This window comes from Lathyrus oleraceus, unplaced genomic scaffold, assembly GCF_024323335.1.
Source record: "Lathyrus oleraceus cultivar Zhongwan6 unplaced genomic scaffold, CAAS_Psat_ZW6_1.0 chrUn0038, whole genome shotgun sequence".
NCBI classification, from domain to species: domain Eukaryota; kingdom Viridiplantae; phylum Streptophyta; class Magnoliopsida; order Fabales; family Fabaceae; genus Lathyrus; species Lathyrus oleraceus.
The window spans coordinates 101,178-124,090 of record NW_026112429.1 but is presented as its reverse complement, the minus strand read 5'-3'; the positions used below and the strand labels follow the sequence as shown (position 1 = coordinate 124,090).

The 22,913-nt window shown below is 35.6% G+C and overlaps 4 non-coding genes across 4 annotated transcripts; all 4 read right to left on the bottom strand.

The window, feature by feature from the left end:
- Positions 1-3,495: 3,495 nt before the first annotated feature.
- TRNAG-GCC (transfer RNA glycine (anticodon GCC)) lies at positions 3,496-3,566 on the bottom strand. The gene has a single exon. It is a non-coding gene; the product is annotated as a tRNA-Gly (tRNA).
- Positions 3,567-6,406: 2,840 nt separating this feature from the next.
- TRNAG-GCC (transfer RNA glycine (anticodon GCC)) lies at positions 6,407-6,477 on the bottom strand. Its single transcript has one exon. It is a non-coding gene; the product is annotated as a tRNA-Gly (tRNA).
- A 12,649-nt stretch (positions 6,478-19,126) lies between these two features.
- On the bottom strand, positions 19,127-19,197 carry TRNAG-GCC (transfer RNA glycine (anticodon GCC)). The gene has a single exon. It is a non-coding gene; the product is annotated as a tRNA-Gly (tRNA).
- Positions 19,198-21,262: 2,065 nt separating this feature from the next.
- TRNAG-GCC (transfer RNA glycine (anticodon GCC)) lies at positions 21,263-21,333 on the bottom strand. Its single transcript has one exon. It is a non-coding gene; the product is annotated as a tRNA-Gly (tRNA).
- Positions 21,334-22,913: the final 1,580 nt, after the last annotated feature.

Here is a 22,913-nt window from a genome sequence, read left to right as displayed (position 1 = left end):
CTCGAGTTGCAACATGGAAGTGGATGAGACCAGTTTTGTAAAGAAACTTGATGGGTTATTGAACGATGTATGGGATGATAGGTTTTGTTTTGGTATTCTACAATAATGCGTCTATGTTTCTTTAATTTGTACAAATGTCTGGCAATAGAGCCTCACAGTCCCGCAGAAATTTTAGAGAGTTATCAGATGGTGTTGATACAGGTTTGGAGCCTAGAAAGAAGTTGTCACAAATGAGATCATGCAAGTATATTATTTGACAAATCTAAATTCCTTTGATAGAACGGGAGAATTCAAAGCCAAGAAAGTATTTAAGTTGACCTAGTTTTTTGATCTTGAAGGATTCCTGGAGAACTACTTTGAGGGTGCTAAATTTAGAAAGTGAATTATCGGCTTGTATCGCATCATACCAATATACTATCAATAATGTGAATGACTAAGGCGAGATTCATACGCGGCTTGGTGATATTGTGTTGGAACGTGGTTAGCTTCTCATATGTTTTCCTACACGCCTCTTTAAGGCCATATATGGATTTAATAAGCTCTCTCACTTTGTTAGGTCTAGACGAGATAGCCACATGGGTTATTTCCATATAAACAACTTCTTGAAGGTTTCCATCTATGAATGTACTTTTTACATCAAGTTTATTTATATTCCAATTGTGCTTTGAGAGTTAGTGTGACTACTAGAATCACACTGGTCATTTTGGATGGAGGGGAGTATGTATCATAGAAATCTAGTCCCTATATTATGTTATACACTTTTGCCACAATATGGCCTTAAATTGTTCAATATACCATCTCTGTCATGCCTGCTTTTTTATGTCCGTTTGCATCCTAATGGTTTTACATGAGGAGGGAGGTCAACTAGTTTTCATATTCCAGTCCTCTCTAGGGCACCCAACTCGACTTGTTTGGTTTTGTTCGAAGTGTCACACTTATAGCCTCGGCATAAGACTTAGGTCCAGTTTGAACATTAATAGACAAGACAAAATGACAAAGAGATGAGGGGCATATAAGATAAAAACATTGAGACGAGATAATATAATTTAAAAAAACATCACATGAAAGTATAACATTAAATCTATAGTAGATAGTGGGTAATGCTTAAATTAAATGTTCATAAACCCTATATACAATGCATAATAATTAAAATGGTCGTGGTTTAAACAAACTAATTCAAAAACAAACAAAAAAAGAAAAATTTAATTCAAACTATGGTGAAAATAATATTATGCTTTTGAGACTGGTAAATGACAATTTAAAATTAAAATAGAGCTCAGGGAGTTTACACTTCATCCAAACGAAGGATGACTGGTGAGGTTACCAAACATCACTAATTTGTTCATCATAGCTCTACTTGTGCACCAGGCGGGAATCGAACCTGGGTCTATACCGTGGCAGGGTACTATTCTACCACTAGACAACTAGTGCTTATTGGGAGCACTTGCAAAAGATACTACACATGTAACTATGCAAGTCTATACTATATAATATAACTAATCAATAGTATTTTATATTGCATATGAGTTATGTTGTTATTGTTATTATCAATATAATCAAATTTCACTTTACTCTTTCAAAACATGCAAGGTTTAATTTAGTCCCTGAAAAAAAGAACAACAACTTCGAGTCGTTGAGAAGAAAAAGTAAGTTACAGTTTTCAAAATCATGTTTAAATTCTAGAACATTAAAACATTATAAGAATTTTGGAACCTATGATTTTCGCATGATAAACACATTAATAGACATAGCTTCATCTATGATGATGCGATGGATCGTAGAAATATACTTTTGCGTCTCTATCTATCTTTTTCCCTTTCATTCCTTGTCACGACTCGTTCTTTAAGGTAATTAGAATGAGAAACTTTATTGTAAATTAACTTTCACTCTTTCACTTGGATAGTTGAAGTGAATGTGCTCTATATTCTGCCTCATAATATGATATGTATATTGTAAGATGTTTATTTGTTCTCAAAGATATTAGATCTCTACAATGGAAGAAGAATTGTCCAAAACTTAATATTATAGAATAAATGTATCGATCCCATTCTACGGTTGTGAAACCAATGGGTTGTAGCGGTGACTTTCTAGGTAAAAACAGACAATTGCTTGGGCATTATTTGAGATACTTGATTACTCGAGTTGCAACATGGAAGTGAATGAGACCAGTCTTGTAAAGAAACTTGATGGGTTATTGAACGATGTATGGGATGATAGGTTTTGTTTTGGTATTCTACAATAATGCGTCTATGTTTCTTTAATTTGTACAAATGTCTGGCAATAGAGCCTCACAGTCCCGCAGAAATTTTAGAGAGTTATCAGATGGTGTTGATACAGGTTTGAGCCTAGAAAGAAGTTGTCACAAATGAGATCATGCAAGTATATTATTTGACAAATCTAAATTCCTTTGATAGAACGGGAGAATTCAAAGCCAAGAAAGTATTTAAGTTGACCTAGTTTTTTGATCTTGAAGGATTCCTGGAGAACTACTTTGAGGGTGCTAAATTTAGAAAGTGAATTATCGGCTTGTATCGCATCAACTCAATATACTATCAATAATGTGAATGACTAAGGCGAGATTCATACGCGGCTTGGTGATATTGTGTTGGAACGTGGTTAGCTTCTCATATGTTTTCCTACACGCCTCTTTAAGGCCATATATGGATTTAATAAGCTCTCTCACTTTGTTAGGTCTAGACGAGATAGCCACATGGGTTATTTCCATATAAACAACTTCTTGAAGGTTTCCATCTATGAATGTACTTTTTACATCAAGTTTATGTATATTCCAATTGTGCTTTGAGAGTTAGTGTGACTACTAGAATCACACTGGTCATTTTGGATGGAGGGGAGTATGTATCATAGAAATCTAGTCCCTATATTATGTTATACACTTTTGCCACAATATGACCTTAAATTGTTCAATATACCATCTCTGTCATGCCTGCTTTTTTATGTCCGTTTGCATCCTAATGGTTTTACATGAGGAGGGAGGTCAACTAGTTTTCATATTCCAGTCCTCTCTAGGGCACCCAACTCGACTTGTTTGGTTTTGTTCGAAGTGTCACACTTATAGCCTCGGCATAAGACTTAGGTTCAGTTTGAACATTAATAGACAAGACAAAATGACAAAGAGATGAGGGGCATATAAGATAAAAACATTGAGACGAGATAATATAATTTAAAAAAACATCACATCAAAGTATAAAATTAAATCTATAGTAGATAGTGGGTAATGCTTAAATTAAATGTTCATAAACCCTATATACAATGCATAATAATTAAAATGGTCGTGGTTTAAACAAACTAATTCAAAAACAAACAAAAAAAGAAAAATTTAATTCAAACTATTGTGAAAATAATATTATGCTTTTGAGACTGGTAAATGACAATTTAAAATTAAAATAGAGCTCAGGGAGTTTACACTTCATCCAAACGTAGGATGACTGGTGAGGTTACCAAACATCACTAATTTGTTCATCATAGCTCTACTTGTGCACCAGCCGGGAATCGAACCCGGGTCTGTACCGTGGCAGGGTACTATTCTACCACTAGACCACTGGTGCTTATTGGGAGCACTTGCAAAAGATACTACACATGTAACTATGCAAGTCTATACTATATAATATAACTAATCAATAGTATTTTATATTGCATATGAGTTATGTTGTTATTGTTATTATCAATATAATCAAATTTCACTTTACTCTTTCAAAACATGCAAGGTTTAATTTAGTCCCTGAAAAAAAGAACAACAACTTCGAGTCGTTGAGAAGAAAAAGTAAGTTACAGTTTTCAAAATCATGTTTAAATTCTAGAACATTAAAACATTATAAGAATTTTGGAACCTATGATTTTCGCATGATAAACACATTAATAGACATAGCTTCATCTATGATGATGCGATGGATCGTAGAAATATACTTTTGCGTCTCTATCTATCTTTTTCCCTTTCATTCCTTGTCACGACTCGTTCTTTAAGGTAATTAGAATGAGAAACTTTATTGTAAATTAACTTTCACTCTTTCACTTGGATAGTTGAAGTGAATGTGCTCTATATTCTGCCTCATAATATGATATGTATACTGTAAGATGTTTATTTGTTCTCAAAGATATTAGATCTCTACAATGGAAGAAGAATTGTCCAAAACTTAATATTATAGAATAAATGTATCGATCCCATTCTACGGTTGTAAAACCAATGGGTTGTAGCGGTGACTTTCTAGGTAAAAACAGACAATTGCTTGGGCATTGTTTGAGATACTTGATTACTCGAGTTGCAACATGGAAGTGAATGAGACCAGTCTTGTAAAGAAACTTGATGGGTTATTGAACGATGTATGGGATGATAGGTTTTGTTTTGGTATTCTACAATAATGCGTCTATGTTTCTTTAATTTGTACAAATGTCTGGCAATAGAGCCTCACAGTTCCGCAGAAATTTTAGAGAGTTATCAGATGGTGTTGATACAGGTTTGGAGCCTAGAAAGAAGTTGTCACAAATGAGATCATGCAAGTATATCATTTGACAAATCTAAATTCCTTTGATAGAACGGGAGAATTCAAAGCCAAGAAAGTATTTAAGTTGACCTATTTTTTTGATCTTGAAGGATTCCTGGAGAACTACTTTGAGGGTGCTAAATTTAGAAAGTGAATTATCGGCTTGTATCGCATCAACTCAATATACTATCAATAATGTGAATGACTAAGGCGAGATTCAGACGCGGCTTGGTGATATTATGTTGGAACGTGGTTAGCTTCTCATATGTTTTCCTACACGCCTCTTTAAGGCCATATATGGATTTAATAAGCTCTCTCACTTTGTTAGGTCTAGACGAGATAGCCACATGGGTTATTTCCATATAAACAACTTCTTGAAGGTTTCCATCTATGAATGTACTTTTTACATCAAGTTTATGTATATTCCAATTGTGCTTTGAGAGTTAGTGTGACTACTAGAATCACACTGGTCATTTTGGATGGAGGGGAGTATGTATCATAGAAATCTAGTCCCTATATTATGTTATACACTTTTGCCACAATATGGCCTTAAATTGTTCAATATACCATCTCTGTCATGCCTGCTTTTTTATGTCCGTTTGCATCCTAATGGTTTTACATGAGGAGGGAGGTCAACTAGTTTTCATATTCCAGTCCTCTCTAGGGCACCCAACTCGACTTGTTTGGTTTTGTTCGAAGTGTCACACTTATAGCCTCGGCATAAGACTTAGGTTCAGTTTGAACATTAATAGACAAGACAAAATGACAAAGAGATGAGGGGCATATAAGATAAAAACATTGAGACGAGATAATATAATTTAAAAAAACATCACATCAAAGTATAAAATTAAATCTATATTAGATAGTGGGTAATGCTTAAATTAAATGTTCATAAACCCTATATACAATGCATAATACTACCTCCGTTCCTATTTGTAAGAGACAAACATAAGAAATCACACAAACCAAGGAATATTTTTTTTAATTAATTTTTCTGAAAAATAAACTTTTACTTCCAAAAATACCCCTAAGTTAAACATTTAGTAGTATTAATGTTATAATTAAGCCAAATGTTGATATAATAAAAATTGGTCAGCATTTATTCTATCCAAAAATAATTACAACAAAAAAATTGGCTTTCCACATTCTCATCGTGAAAAATTAGATGCAAATTAAATTTCCCTCTATTGTTTTTATACATCTTCCCACCAAATTTTAAAAACCAAAATAATCTTCCCACCAATTTTGGTAGTATATTTGTCTTTTTTATATAAAGAGAGTTGGTGTTTCATTTCAATCATACTAGAAATTTAGTTTTCATCTACTAGAATTAAGTCCATGGCAGATGAAAATGGTGAGCAATCTCTTTATATATTGATTACTGTGTGACACGTTAATATACTTGGCTAACATATATAGTTATATGCATGGTAATATACATGATGATATCCATTAATATCAATGGAAACTGAATAGGTTTGGCTTTAGATACCCATTATGTGTATGGGGAATATACATAGCACGTTCTTTTCAAAACATTAATGCCCAATGAATAATAAATATTGCATTTTGTTTACTAAGGGTATAAATGAGATTTCTCAATTAATAAAATTTAATTTTATAATGTGTCTCTTATAAAAAGGACCAAAAGAAAGTTACAATTTGTCTCTTACAAATAGGAACGGAGGTAGTAATTAAAATGGTCGTGGTTTAAACAAACTAATTCAAAAACAAACAAAAAAAGAAAAATTTAATTCAAACTATGGTGAAAATAATATTATGCTTTTGAGACTGGTAAATGACAATTTAAACATTAAATAGAGCTCGGGAATTTACATTTCATCCAAACGAAGGATGACTGTTGAGGTTACCAAACATCACTAATTTGTTCATCATAGCTCTACTTATGCACCAGCCGGGAATCGAACCCGGGTCTGTACCGTGGCAGGGTACTATTCTACCACTAGACCACTGGTGCTTATTTGGAGCACTTGCAAAAGATATTACACATGTAACTATGCAAGTCTATACTATATAATATAACTAATCAATAGTATTTTATATTGCATATGAGTTATGTTGTTATTATTATTATCAACATAATCAAATTTCACTTTACTCTTTCAAAACATGCAAGGTTTAATTTAGTCCCTGAAAAAAAGAACAACAACTTCGAGTCGTTGAGAAGAAAAAGTAAGTTACAGTTTTCAAAATCATGTTTAAATTCTAGAACATTAAAACATTATAAGAATTTTGGAACCTATGATTTTCGCATGATAAACACATTAATAGACATAGCTTCATCTATGATGATGCGATGGATCGTAGAAATATACTTTTGCGTCTCTATCTATCTTTTTCCCTTTCATTCCTTGTCACGACTCGTTCTTTAAGGTAATTAGAAGGAGAAACTTTATTGTTAATTAACTTTCACTCTTTCACTTGGATAGATGAAGTGAATGTGCTCTATATTCTGCCTCATAATATGATATGTATACTGTAAGATGTTTATTTGTTCTCAAAGATATTAGATCTCTACAATGGAAGAAGAATTGTCCAAAACTTAATATTATAGAATAAATGTATCGATCCCATTCTACGGTTGTGAAACCAATGGGTTGTAGCGGTGACTTTCTAGGTAAAAACAGACAATTGCTTGGGCATTGTTTGAGATACTTGATTACTCGAGTTGCAACATGGAAGTGAATGAGACCAGTCTTGTAAAGAAACTTGATGGGTTATTGAACGATGTATGGGATGATAGGTTCTGTTTTGGTATTCTACAATAATGCGTCTATGTTTCTTTAATTTGTACAAATGTCTGGCAATAGAGCCTCACAGTTCCGCAGAAATTTTAGAGAGTTATCAGATGGTGTTGATACAGGTTTGGAGCCTAGAAAGAAGTTGTCACAAATGAGATCATGCAACTATATTATTTGACAAATATAAATTCCTTTGATAGAACGGGAGAATTCAAAGCCAAGAAAGTATTTAAGTTGACCTAATTTTTTGATCTTGAAGGATTCCTGGAGAACTACTTTGAGGGTGCTAAATTTAGAAAGTGAATTATCGGCTTGTATCGCATCATACCAATATACTATCAATAATGTGAATGACTAAGGCGAGATTCAGACGCGGCTTGGTGATATTGTGTTGGAACGTGGTTAGCTTCTCATATGTTTTCCTACACGCCTCTTTAAGGCCATATATGGATTTAATAAGCTCTCTCACTTTGTTAGGTCTAGACGAGATAGCCACATGGGTTATTTCCATATAAACAACTTCTTGAAGGTTTCCATCTATGAATGTACTTTTTACATCAAGTTTATGTATATTCCAATTGTGCTTTGAGAGTTAGTGTGACTACTAGAATCACACTGGTCATTTTGGATGGAGGGGAGTATGTATCATAGAAATCTAGTCCCTATATTATGTTATACACTTTTGCCACAATATGGCCTTAAATTGTTCAATATACCATCTCTGTCATGCCTGCTTTTTTATGTCCGTTTGCATCCTAATGGTTTTATATGAGGAGGGAGGTCAACTAGTTTTCATATTCCAGTCCTCTCTAGGGCACCCAACTCGACTTGTTTGGTTTTGTTCGAAGTGTCACACTTATAGCCTCGGCATAAGACTTAGGTTCAGTTTGAACATTAATAGACAAGACAAAATGACAAAGAGATGAGGGGCATATAAGATAAAAACATTGAGACGAGATAATATAATTTAAAAAAACATCACATCAAAGTATAAAATTAAATCTATAGTAGATAGTGTAAGAACAAAAATAGTTCTACAATAGATTCCATGATTTTGATGATAACAAAGGATGAAACCAAAAGTGGTACCCTAACGAAAAGTTTCTAAGTGTGCAGGGTTCTAAAGAAAGAAGAAATAAATCTGATGATGTCATCAGATGCAAAACAAGATCAGATGCAAAATCTCAAGTATCAGAAGCATCTAAAGAGGAATCTCATTCAAGAAGCTCTAAACTCTGGACAAAACTGCAAGTATCAGAAGCATCTGAACATGAAGTAAAGTCTAGAAGCTCTGACTCTGAACAAATGTCTTCTGTAAAGTCTGAAGTTATCAAGCGTCATCTGAACTTTCAAGAGATAACATCAGAAGCCAATTTCTCCAGATACACAAAGTCTAATCAGAATTGTTAATCATGATGAAGTAACGTTTAAGCCAAGTTAAAGTTCTGCAAATGGATTTCCTCAATTAGAAAGAGACGTTAATCTCCACTTCCAAGAGAAAAGATACTAATTGTGGTAAGTAGTCACTTCTAAGTGAAAAAGTCTACTGCAGAAGCTATTAATGGAATGGCGTAATTACATCTCAATATCCAATAGATTCAACGCTACTTCTACTTCAACTCCTATAAATAGAGAAGAAATCTCATTCAGTAAATACGAAGAAATCACTAGCCAAAACTATACTGAAATTATATCACGCTCAAGAAAAACATCTTTGTTCTTCAAAGATTTTCACTAAGCTTTTGCTTATCAAGTGAAAAATTTGTTCTTAAGTTTGTAATATTTGCTTTCTTAGAAGCATTCTAGATTACACATCTTGTATCTATTTTTATTTGTTTTCCTCAAGTGACTCTTTGTAGTCTGTAGACTTGAGAGGACTAAGAGATTTTCTTTTCTCTTAGGGGTTGTTTGTAATCTTTCAAGATTAGTGGATTAAGTCCTTGTTGAAGGCGAAATCACCTTGGCCGGGTGGACTGGAGTAGCTTTGTGTTATAAGCGAACCAGTATAAAATCATTGTGTGATTTCATTTTGCAAAAGCGCTTATTTTTCAAACAATTCAAACCCCCCTTTCTTGTTTTTCTCACCTTCAATTGGTATCAGAGCTCCGGCTCTGTTATTGATTTTCAAATCAAACACTTAACCGTGTAGAGAGATCCAGTGCGAGAAAAACAAATGGCCCACTCAAATGAGAAAGATTCTTACAATGCCAAGCCTCCTGTTTTTGATGGAGAAAAGTTTGATTACTGGAAAGATAGAATCGAAAGTTTCTTTCTTGGTTATGATGCTGACCTCTGGGACATTGTCACAGATGGATACAAACCTCCAACCTTAAATGGAGCTGAAGTTCCCAGAAGCAAAATGTCAGAAGATCAGAAACGTGAGTTCAAAAATCATCACAAGGCCAGAACAATACTTCTAAATGCCATATCATACAACGAATATGAGAAGATCACCAACAGAGAGACAGCCAAAGATATACTTGACTCTCTAAGGATGACCCATGAAGGAAACTCCCAAGTCAAGGAGACGAAGGCTCTGGCGTTGATCCAGAAATATGAAGCCTTCAAGATGGAAGATGACGAAGCTATAGAAGCTATGTTTTCCAGATTCCAAACTCTTATTGCAGGTCTTAAAGTGCTAGACAAGGGATACACAACTGCAGATCATGTTAAGAAGATTGTCAGAAGTCTGCCAAAGAAATGGAGACCTATGGTTACTGCTCTGAAGTTATCAAAGGATCTGAACAGTATCAGCCTTGAAGAACTTGTTAGTTCTCTCAGAAGCCATGAGATAGAACTAGAGGAGGATGAGCCTCAGAAAAGGAACAAGTCAGTGGCGCTGAAGTCCAGACCTGAAAGACGGAAGTCAGACAGAACCAAAGCTCTCCAGGCAGAAACTGCAGATACTGACGACTCTGAACCTGAAGACTCTGATGATGAAGAAGAACTGTCCTTACTAACCAGAAGAGTTAAGCAACTCTGGAAAAGAAGGAACAACAACAACTTCAGAAGATCAAGACCCAGAGGGGATAGATCAGAGTCAACTTCAAAAGGTAAACCTAATAAAGATATTACCTGTTTTGAATGTAAAGAAACAGGTCATTATAGAAATGAATGCCCCAAGCTGAAGAAAGATAACTCTAAGAAGGAAAGCTTCAAGAAAAATGCCTTCAGAACAAAGAAAGGATTAATGGCCACCTGGGACGATAGTGATTCAGGATCATCAGAATCTGACTCTGATGAACAAGCCAACGTAGCATTTATGGCTACCACATCCAGCAGCTCAGATGAAGAATCTGAAGAGGTATTTTCTGAACTTTCTAGATCTGACTTAGAATCATGTTTATCAGAAACTCTTACCTCTCTTCAGAAATTAAAACAAAAAGTTAAAAGCATTAAAGGTCTTCTTAAAGCAAAATCTGAAGAATGTAGTGAACTTGAGACAACAATTCTAGCACATGAAGATACAATCAAATCTTTAACGTTAGAAAGAGATGGAGCTAAAACAAAAAGCTTAAAATTAGAAGAAGTGTTGTCTCAAGCACCACAAACTTCAAATGAAATTATTTATAAGTATGAAGAAGCCTTTCAACAATTTCTGAAGAATGGGATAAATAGGAGTATTATGGCATCCATGATTTATGGAGTAGGTCAGAATAATAAAAGGGGAATTGGGTATGATTCTGATTCTGATAAAACTTCTACCAGTAACCAAATTAAATCACCTTTTTCATACCACTATACACACACACAAGAACACAAATTTAAAAATGCTAGAAGACCCAAAGTTGTAAGAAACTCTGGGAAAACTAATCTGAAAGGACCCAAGAGATTCTGGGTACCGAAAGATAAGATTATCTATGTTGCAGATATCCTATGCAGCAAAGTTCAGACACCAGTCATGGTACCTGGACTCTGGATGCTCGCGACATATGACGGGAAGAAAGTCTATGTTCCAAAGCCTGGAACTTAAAGACGCTGGCTTTGTAGGCTTCGGAGGAGATCAGAAAGGAAGGATCAGAGGCTCCGGAACTATTGGTAATGGTACTCTTCCCTCTATATCTGATGTTCTTTATGTAGAAGGTTTAATGCATAACTTGTTATCCATAAGTCAATTAAGTGATAACGGTTATGATGTAATCTTTAATCAAAAAACGTGTAAAGCCATTAATCAGAACGATGGCTCTGTCCTTTTCACAGGCAAGAGGAAAAACAACATTTATAAAATAAATCTTTCTGATTTAAAAGATCAAAATGTTAAATGTTTAATGTCAGTTCACGAAGAGCAATGGGTATGGCATAGACGCTTAGGCCACATTAGCATGAGGAAACTTTCTCAGCTAACTAAACTTGAGTTAGTCAGAGGCTTACCTAAACTGAAGTTTTCTTCAGATGCTCTGTGTGAAGCTTGTCAGAAAGGAAAGTTTTCAAAAACATCTTTTAAAAAGAAAAATGTTGTTTCTACCTCCAAGCCTCTGGAGCTTCTTCACATTGACTTATTTGGTCCTGTGAAAACAGCATCAGTCAATGGAAAGAAGTATGGACTAGTAATCGTTGATGATTACAGCCGCTGGACATGGGTAAAATTCCTAAAGCACAAGAGTGAGTCTCACTCTGTATTCACCAGTTTCTGTTCTAAAGTGCAAAAAGAATTTGACTCTAAAATTATTAGAGTCAGAAGTGATCATGGTGGAGAATTTGAAAATAAAGATTTTGAAGAATTATTTGATTCTAATGGAATATCCCATGATTTCTCCTGCCCTAGAACTCCACAACAAAATGGAGTTGTAGAGAGGAAGAATAGGACACTCCAAGAAATGGCCAGAACCATGATCAATGAAACAAATGTAGCAAAGCACTTTTGGGCAGAAGCTGTAAATACAGCGTGTTACATTCAGAATAGAATCTCTATTAGACCTATTCTGGATAAGACTCCCTATGAACTGTGTAAGGGAAGAAAACCCAACATTTCTTATTTTCATCCTTTTGGATGCATTTGTTTTATATTAAATACTAAAGAACATCTGAACAAGTTTGATTCCAAAGCACAGAAAGGTATTATGTTAGGATACTCAGAACGCTCTAAAGGCTACAGAGTATACAACACAGAAACCAAAATTGTGGAGGAATCAATTCATGTTAGATTTGATGATAAGCTTGACCCTGAAAAGTCAAAGCTAGTTGAAAAGTTTGCAGATTTAGAGATCACTCTGGTAGAATCTGAGAAAACTCCAGAAGCACCTGTCACTCCAGACTCTGAAGAAATTAAATCTCCAGAAATTCCAAGGAAAGTCAAGAGTCGTAGCAACGTATCTGAAGACTTGATTTTGGGAAACAAAGATGAACCTGTTAGAACCAGATCTACCTTCAGAACTTCTGAAGATATTCCTCTGGGACTAGTGTCTCTGATTGAGCCTACGTCCTGTGATGAAGCTCTTCAAGATAATGATTGGGTGGCAGCTATGCAAGAAGAGTTAGATCAATTCTCCAAGAATGATGTCTGGGATCTCGTTCCTAAACCCAGAGGCACTCATGTCATTGGAACCAGATGGGTTTTCAGAAACAAACTGAACGAGAAAGGAGAAGTTGTCAGAAACAAAGCACGACTGGTAGCTCAAGGTTATAGTCAACAAGAAGGTATTGATTATAATGAAACTTTTGCTCCAGTCGCAAGGTTAGAGTCTATTCGTCTTCTTGTATCATTTGCTATTAATCACTCTATAAAATTATACCAAATGGATGTCAAGAGTGCATTTCTAAATGGTTATATTTCAGAAGAAGTGTATGTTAATCAACCTCCTGGTTTTGAAAACTCAAATTTTCCAGAACATGTTTTCAAACTTAAGAAATCCTTATATGGACTTAAACAAGCTCCCAGAGCTTGGTATGAACGCTTAAGTAATTTTCTTCTGGAACAAAATTTTATCAGAGGGAAAGTTGATTCTACACTCTTCTGTAAAAATCATAAAAATGATCTCATGATATGCCAAATTTATGTTGATGACATTATTTTTGGTTCTGCTAATATTTCTGTTTGCCAAGAATTTTCTAAGTTAATGCAGGCAGAATTTGAAATGAGTCTAATGCAAGAACTAAAGTTCTTTCTGGGAATTCAAATCAATCAAACTCCAGAAGTCACGTACATTCATCAAAGCAAGTACATTAAAGACGTTCTAAAGAAGTTTGATATGTCTGAATGCAATTCTGCAAAGACTCCCATGCATCCAACTTGCATTCTGGAGAAGGAAGAGGTAAGCAACAAGGTTTGTCAGAAGCTCTATCGAGGTATGATAGGCTCTCTTCTCTATCTGACTGCTACTCGTCCTGATATTCTCTTTAGCGTCTGTCTTTGTGCCAGATTCCAATCAGATCCTAGAGAATCTCATTTAACAGCTGTTAAGAGAATTCTTAAGTATCTGAAAGGAACCCCTAACCTGGGCCTGATGTATGAGAAAACATCAGAGTATAGGCTTTCTGGTTATTGTGATGCAGATTATGCAGGAGATAGAATAGAACGAAAAAGTACATCTGGAAATTGCCAGCTTCTGGGAAACAACTTAATCTCCTGGGCTAGCAAAAGACAGTCAACAATTGCTCTATCAACTGCAGAAGCAGAATACATCTCAGCATCACTGTGCACAACTCAGATGCTCTGGATGAAACATCAGCTAGAAGATCTACAAATCTTTGAGAGTAACATTCCTATCCTTTGTGATAATACTGCTGCTATTTGTTTAAGTAAGAATCCCATTTTGCATTCCAGAGCCAAACACATAGAAATTAAACATCATTTTATTAGAGACTATGTTCAGAAAGGAATAGTAACGCTGAAGTTCATTGATACAGAACATCAATGGGCAGATATCTTTACTAAGCCTCTAGCTGAAGATAGATTTCGCTTTATATTAGAAAATCTGAACATTAAAAATTGCCCTGAGTAAAATTTGGCTCTGAACATGTAAAATGAGAATCTGATAAAAACAAATACACTTCTGCCTCTGACTCTGATACTTCTACCAAGTTAAGAAGATATCTGAGTTAGAAATCTTCAGAACCAATCTCTTGGTATTCCTAAAGATCAGAAACATCAACACGTGGGGAACATGCGTCTAACCCTAGAACTTCTAGACAGCTGTCAAAAGAAATCAAAGGTCAGAACGCTTGAAATCTCCTCGAGCAGTGTGCTTACTGTTGGGATTAGACATTCATTTATTAGCTATAATCATTTTTCCCCCTAGCGTGCAAATCTTGTGTTTTGTTCCAACGCAATTAATTGTGTCGTTTTGCATGTGTTTTTACCCTTAGGTATATAAACACTTTTCTCACATTTCACACACTTATCACTCTCACTCACTCTTAAACCCTAAACCCTCTCTCGAAGTTTTCTCTGCAACTCTCTCAGTTCTTCATCTTCTTCTTCAATCTTCATCATGAATCCTCAAGAGCAAGAAGTTTTTAACTTCTCTCAACAAATGGAAGCTGCTTCTAACCCCCAAACCTCAAACACTCAAACACCCATGGTTGTAGATGTCACCACGACCCCAGTTTACAAAGAACCTCACATTTTGGAACGTGAACAACACATAAACCTTTCAACTCCCTTTGAAGGTTTGGATGTTCTATGTGAATCGCTGGTTGATTTTGAGAATTTGAGAAGAAATGGCGTTGATTTAACTGAAGATCTTCGCAAGCAAGGTTGGGAAAACTACTTCAACAGATTGTATGGTCCAATCTATCCTCTTCTGGTGAAAGAGTTCTGGAGATGTGCAGATGCTGATGATGAGTTCATTGTTTCTTTTGTTCTGGGAGTGAAGATCATCATCACAGAAGCATCTATTGCCTCTTTGCTGAACATGGAGAGAACTGGAGGTAAAAGGATTTACAACATTCCTCCAAGGTCCAAGCGCATCACAGAAGTCATTAACCCTACAATCTTCAAAGCAAATGTTGAAGGAAACCCCTCTAAGAACAAGGAGCTTCATCAGAACCTCCGAGTTTGGTTGAAGATTATTCTGGGAACAATCCATCATCGTCCAGCCTCCAACTCTTCAGATTATATAAATGCTGATCAGAAGTGCATCCTCTACTGTATTCAGAAGGGTATTCCAATCAACCTCCCTGTTCTTCTCTTCAGATATCTGAGGGATTCAGTCAGAGAAACAAGGAATAATATGAAGCCCAGATCCTACATTCCTCTGGGAAGATTGCTCTCTGACATCTTCATTGAGCATGGACTGGTAGATGCTCTGGAGAAGACCAGATGCATGGATGATCTGGCAATTGACGTTGGAAAGCCTCTGAATGCCAGAAATCTGAGGAGTATGGGAATCATCAAAGACATCAGAGTCAAGCCCACTATGAATGTGACCTGGGAAGCTCTGAAGGATCAGAGGAAGATGCCTCATGGCCTTGAAAGGTTCTTCAAGAATGAACCCAGAGATGCCATTGCCATCTACCTTCAGGATCGTCTGGATGAAGGCATTGACGTTTCTGATTTCCGCCTTGAAGACTGTCTGGATTCTGTAGAAGATCTGGTCAGATACAAAAGAGGCCTTTCTGAGAAGAAGATAGCTGAGGAAGCAAGGAAGGCAAAGAAACCCAGAACTGGAGAATCCTCTGGAACCAAAGCTCCTCTGAAAGTCTCTTCTTCTTCTGGTAAGTCCATTCCTCCTGCTACTTCTGTACCTGTAATGGCTTCTTCTACTCCTCTCCCAACACCTCCCATCTTTACAACCTCAGAAATTCCTCCTTCAACCATTAGAACCTCTCAACCTCCACCTGTTCTAAAAATTGCCCGTAACTTCACAACAACCTCTGACCCTAATCAACTATATCACCACAGCTCTTCATCATCCTCTGAGTATGAATCACCCCCTTACCTTTCCCCTTCTTCTAACCAAGAGTCCTCTGATCATGAGTCCTCTGATCAAGAACACTCTGACCCAAACTCCCCAACAATAGCTGAAATTTATGCTAAAAATTTCGCCCCACAAACTCAAACACAAACTGAAGTAACCTCTCCCCTCCGAACTTCTATTCCACAACAAACAACCACCATTACCTCTGAAAATCAAACTTCCCTTCCACCACAAACAACCACCACACCCTCTGAAACTCAACCATCTGTAATTCGCCCATCTGAACCTTATATCACTCCACCATTAATTCCCGCTGTACCTAGCCCAGACTCTGACCCATTAGATGTAAACCCACTCTATGCTTCATCCCCCAGTCTTCAACCAGACCAAGATTCTGAACTTCAACCAGAAGCAGAATCTGAACCCCAGCCAGAACCAGAAACTGAACCTCAACCTCTAAATCTCAGCCCTCAAAACTCTCCACCTCTTTCACCTGAACCTGAACCTAAAATTATCACACCTACCCTTGAGGAGGCCATTATACAGGTTGCAGAATCCTCAGTCCAGAAGATCAAGTCTCTGGCTAAAAATTCTGAAGTCAGTGATGATCCTAAATCTGTTAGGACACACTGGAACAGAGTTATTAGTTGGATGACCTCTGAGTCTTACAGGCTGAAGAGTATCTCTGAACAAGTCAGAAATGGCTACATCAGAGACTCTGAGGAAAGACTCCAAGAGAGGCTGGCTAGAGAAGCTGAGGCCAGAAGGTTAGAGGAAGAGAGACTGGCTAGAGAAGCTGAGGCCAAGAGATTAGAAGAAGAAAGATTAGCTAAGGAAGCTGAAGAAGAAGCTAAGAGATTGGAAGAAGAACGCCTGGCAAAAGAAGCAGAACTTCTGAGAATTCAGGAAGCTGAAGCCAAGGCTAAAGCAGATGCAGAAGCCCAAGCTGCTGCTGAAGCTGAAACTCAGCAGGCTCTGATTCAGGGGGAGTCTTCCTCTGCGATCCCTCTGATTCTTAACACTCTGAAGGAGATCAAGCAAGATCAGAAAGAGATCAAGCAAGATCAGAGTGAGCTCCGGGCAAGGATGGACAAGCAAGACGCTCTGAATGAAAACCTCCAGAATATGTTTGCCATGCTACTACAGAGACTTCCTCCTCCTCCAAACCCTTAGGCACTTAGGATTTATTTTGGTTGCCTAGTGTTTTTGCTTCTGTCTTTTCTTTTTTTAGCTCTGATATTTCTTTGAATCTGTTGTTTTTGACTGCTGTTTGCCTTCGTGCTTTTGTTTAATGAAGTGTTTTTCTCTCTATTATTCTTTTTATGTTTTATGCCTTTTTGATTATGCCAAAAAGGGGGAGAAATTATTAAATAGCTCTGATGAAAATTATGTCTAAAACCTTAAGCATTCTGCAACAATTATAGAAATAGTTCTGATATAAATAGCTCTGATTAAATAATAGCTCTGATTAAATAACTCTAACTTTAAAGTTAAGCATTTGCAGAAAGTTTTCAGAAACCTAATTACTTGGAAAGCTCTGGTAAGAACTTCTGAACTCCCTAGTACTAACTCAGGGGGAGCTTTTGTCTATCTGATCTAATATTTTTCATGTTTCATCTGATAATTTTTATTTGTTTTGTCATCATCAAAAAGGGGGAGATTGTAAGAACAAAAATAGTTCTACAATAGATTCCATGATTTTGATGATAACAAAGGATGAAACCAAAAGTGGTACCCTAACGAAAAGTTTCTAAGTGTGCAGGGTTCTAAAGAAAGAAGAAATAAATCTGATGATGTCATCAGATGCAAAACAAGATCAGATGCAAAATCTCAAGTATCAGAAGCATCTAAAGAGGAATCTCATTCAAGAAGCTCTAAACTCTGGACAAAACTGCAAGTATCAGAAGCATCTGAACATGAAGTAAAGTCTAGAAGCTCTGACTCTGAACAAATGTCTTCTGTAAAGTCTGAAGTTATCAAGCGTCATCTGAACTTTCAAGAGATAACATCAGAAGCCAATTTCTCCAGATACACAAAGTCTAATCAGAATTGTTAATCATGATGAAGTAACGTTTAAGCCAAGTTAAAGTTCTGCAAATGGATTTCCTCAATTAGAAAGAGACGTTAATCTCCACTTCCAAGAGAAAAGATACTAATTGTGGTAAGTAGTCACTTCTAAGTGAAAAAGTCTACTGCAGAAGCTATTAATGGAATGGCGTAATTACATCTCAATATCCAATAGATTCAACGCTACTTCTACTTCAACTCCTATAAATAGAGAAGAAATCTCATTCAGTAAATACGAAGAAATCACTAGCCAAAACTATACTGAAATTATATCACGCTCAAGAAAAACATCTTTGTTCTTCAAAGATTTTCACTAAGCTTTTGCTTATCAAGTGAAAAATTTGTTCTTAAGTTTGTAATATTTGCTTTCTTAGAAGCATTCTAGATTACACATCTTGTATCTATTTTTATTTGTTTTCCTCAAGTGACTCTTTGTAGTCTGTAGACTTGAGAGGACTAAGAGATTTTCTTTTCTCTTAGGGGTTGTTTGTAATCTTTCAAGATTAGTGGATTAAGTCCTTGTTGAAGGCGAAATCACCTTGGCCGGGTGGACTGGAGTAGCTTTGTGTTATAAGCGAACCAGTATAAAATCATTGTGTGATTTCATTTTGCAAAAGCGCTTATTTTTCAAACAATTCAAACCCCCCTTTCTTGTTTTTCTCACCTTCAGATAGTGGGTAATGCTTAAATTAAATGTTCATAAACCCTATATACAATGCATAATAATTAAAATGGTCGTGGTTTAAACAAGCTAATTCAAAAACAAACAAAAAAAGAAAAATTTAATTCAAACTATTGTGAAAATAATATTATGCTTTTGAGACTGGTAAATGACAATTTAAAATTAAAATAGAGCTCAGGGAGTTTACACTTCATCCAAACGAAGGATGACTGGTGAGGTTACCAAACATCACTAATTTGTTCATCATAGCTCTACTTGTGCACCAGCCGGGAATCGAACCCGGGTCTGTACCGTGGCAGGGTACTATTCTACCACTAGACCACTGGTGCTTATTGGGAGCACTTGCAAAAGATACTACACATGTAACTATGCAAGTCTATACTATATAATATAACTAATCAATAGTATTTTATATTGCATATGAGTTATGTTGTTATTGTTATTATCAACATAATCAAATTTCACTTTACTCTTTCAAAACATGCAAGGTTTAATTTAGTCCCTGAAAAAAAGAACAACAACTTCGAGTCGTTGAGAAGAAAAAGTAAGTTACAGTTTTCAAAATCATTTTTAAATTCTAGAACATTAAAACATTATAAGAATTTTGGAACCTATGATTTTCGCATGATAAACACATTAATAGACATAGCTTCATCTATGATGATGCGATGGATCGTAGAAATATACTTTTGCGTCTCTATCTATCTTTTTCCCTTTCATTCCTTGTCACGACTCGTTCTTTAAGGTAATTAGAAGGAGAAACTTTATTGTAATTTAACTTTCACTCTTTCACTTGGATAGTTGAAGTGAATGTGCTCTATATTCTGCCTCATAATATGATATGTATACTGTAAGATGTTTATTTGTTCTCAAAGATATTAGATCTCTACAATGGAAGAAGAATTGTCCAAAACTTAATATTATAGAATAAATGTATCGATCACATTCTACGGTTGTGAAACCAATGGGTTGTAGCGGTGACTTTCTAGGTAAAAACAGACAATTGCTTGGGCATTGTTTGAGATACTTGATTACTCGAGTTGCAACATGGAAGTGAATGAGACCAGTCTTATAAAGAAACTTGATGGGTTATTGAACGATGTATGGGATGATAGGTTTTGTTTTGGTATTCTACAATAATGCGTCTATGTTTCTTTAATTTGTACAAATGTCTGGCAATAGAGCCTCACAGTTCCGCAGAAATTTTAGAGAGTTATCAGATGGTGTTGATACAGGTTTGGAGCCTAGAAAGAAGTTGTCACAAATGAGATCATGCAAGTATATTATTTGACAAATATAAATTCCTTTGATAGAACGGGAGAATTCAAAGCCAAGAAAGTATTTAAGTTGACCTATTTTTTTAATCTTGAAGGATTCCTGGAGAACTACTTTGAGGGTGCTAAATTTAGAAAGTTAATTATCGGCTTGTATCGCATCATACCAATATACTATCAATAATGTGAATGACTAAGGCGAGATTCAGACGCGGCTTGGCGATATTGTGTTGGAACGTGGTTAGCTTCTCATATGTTTTCCTACACGCCTCTTTAAGGCCATATATGGATTTAATAAGCTCTCTCACTTTGTTAGGTCTAGACGAGATAGCCACATGGGTTATTTCCATATAAACAACTTCTTGAAGGTTTCCATCTATGAATGTACTTTTTACATCAAGTTTATGTATATTCCAATTGTGCTTTGAGAGTTAGTGTGACTACTAGAATCACACTGGTCATTTTGGATGGAGGGGAGTATGTATCATAGAAATCTAGTCCCTATATTATGTTATACACTTTTGCCATAATATGGCCTTAAATTGTTCAATATACCATCTCTGTCATGCCTGCTTTTTTATGTCCGTTTGCATCCTAATGGTTTTACATGAGGAGGGAGGTCAACTAGTTTTCATATTCCAGTCCTCTCTAGGGCACCCAACTCGACTTGTTTGGTTTTGTTCGAAGTGTCACACTTATAGCCTCGGCATAAGACTTAGGTTCAGTTTGAACATTAATAGACAAGACAAAATGACAAAGAGATGAGGGGCATATAAGATAAAAACATTGAGACGAGATAATATAATTTAAAAAAACATCACATCAAAGTATAAAATTAAATCTATAGTAGATAGTGGGTAATGCTTAAATTAAATGTTCATAAACCCTATATACAATGCATAATAATTAAAATGGTCGTGGTTTAAACAAACTAGTTCAAAAACAAACAAAAAAAGAAAAATTTAATTCAAACTATTGTGAAAATAATATTATGCTTTTGAGACTGGTAAATGACAATTTAAAATTAAAATAGAGCTCAGGGAGTTTAAACTTCATCCAAACGAAGGATGACTGGTGAGGTTACCAAACATCACTAATTTGTTCATCATAGCTATACTTGTGCACCAGCTGGGAATCGAACCCGGGTCTGTACCGTGGCAGGGTACTATTCTACCACTAGACCACTGGTGCTTATTGGGAGCACTTGCAAAAGATACTACACATGTAAATATGCAAGTCTATACTATATAATATAACTAATCAATAGTATTTTATATTGCATATGAGTTATGTTGTTATTATTATTATCAACATAATCAAATTTCACTTTACTCTTTCAAAACATGCAAGGTTTAATTTAGTCCCTGAAAAAAAGAACAACAACTTCGAGTCGTTGAGAAGAAAAAGTAAGTTACAGTTTTCAAAATCATGTTTAAATTCTAGAACATTAAAACATTATAAGAATTTTGGAACCTATGATTTTCGCATGATAAACACATTAATAGACATAGCTTCATCTATGATGATGCGATGGATCGTAGAAATATACTTTTGCGTCTCTATCTATCTTTTTCCCTTTCATTCCTTGTCACGGCTCGTTCTTTAAGGTAATTAGAATGAGAAACTTTATTGTAAATTAACTTTCACTCTTTCACTTGGATAGTTGAAGTGAATGTGCTCTATATTCTGCCTCATAATATGATATGTATACTGTAAGATGTTTATTTGTTCTCAAAGATATCAGATCTCTACAATGGAAGAAGAATTGTCCAAAACTTAATATTATAGAATAAATGTATCGATCCCATCCTACGGTTGTGAAACCAATGGGTTGTAGCGGTGACTTTCTAGGTAAAAACAGACAATTGCTTGGGCATTGTTTGAGATACTTGATTACTCGAGTTGCAACATGGAAGAGATTGAGACCAGTCTTGTAAAGAAACTTGATGGGTTATTGAACGATGTATGGGATGATAGGTTTTGTTTTGGTATTCTACAATAATGCGTCTATGTTTCTTTAATTTATACAAATGTCTGGCAATAGAGCCTCACAGTCCCGCAGCAATTTTAGAGAGTTATCAGATGGTGTTGATACAGGTTTGGAGCCTAGAAAGAAGTTGTCACAAATGAGATCATGCAAGTATATTATTTGACAAATCTAAATTCCTTTGATAGAACGGGAGAATTCAAAGCCAAGAAAGTATTTAAGTTGACCTAATTTTTTGATCTTGAAGGATTCCTGGAGAACTACTTTGAGGGTGCTAAATTTAGAAAGTGAATTATCGGCTTGTATCGCATCATACCAATATACTATCAATAATGTGAATGACTAAGGCGAGATTCAGACGCGGCTTGGTGATATTGTGTTGGAACGTGGTTAGCTTCTCATATGTTTTCCTACACGCCTCTTTAAGGCCATATATGGATTTAATAAGCTCTCTCACTTTGTTAGGTCTAGACGAGATAGCCACATGGGTTATTTCCATATAAACAACTTCTTGAAGGTTTCCATCTATGAATGTACTTTTTACATCAAGTTTATGTATATTCCAATTGTGCTTTGAGAGTTAGTGTGACTACTAGAATCACACTGGTCATTTTGGATGGAGGGGAGTATGTATCATAGAAATCTAGTCCCTATATTATGTTATACACTTTTGCCACAATATGGCCTTAAATTGTTCAATATACCATCTCTGTCATGCCTGCTTTTTTATGTCCGTTTGCATCCTAATGGTTTTATATGAGGAGGGAGGTCAACTAGTTTTCAT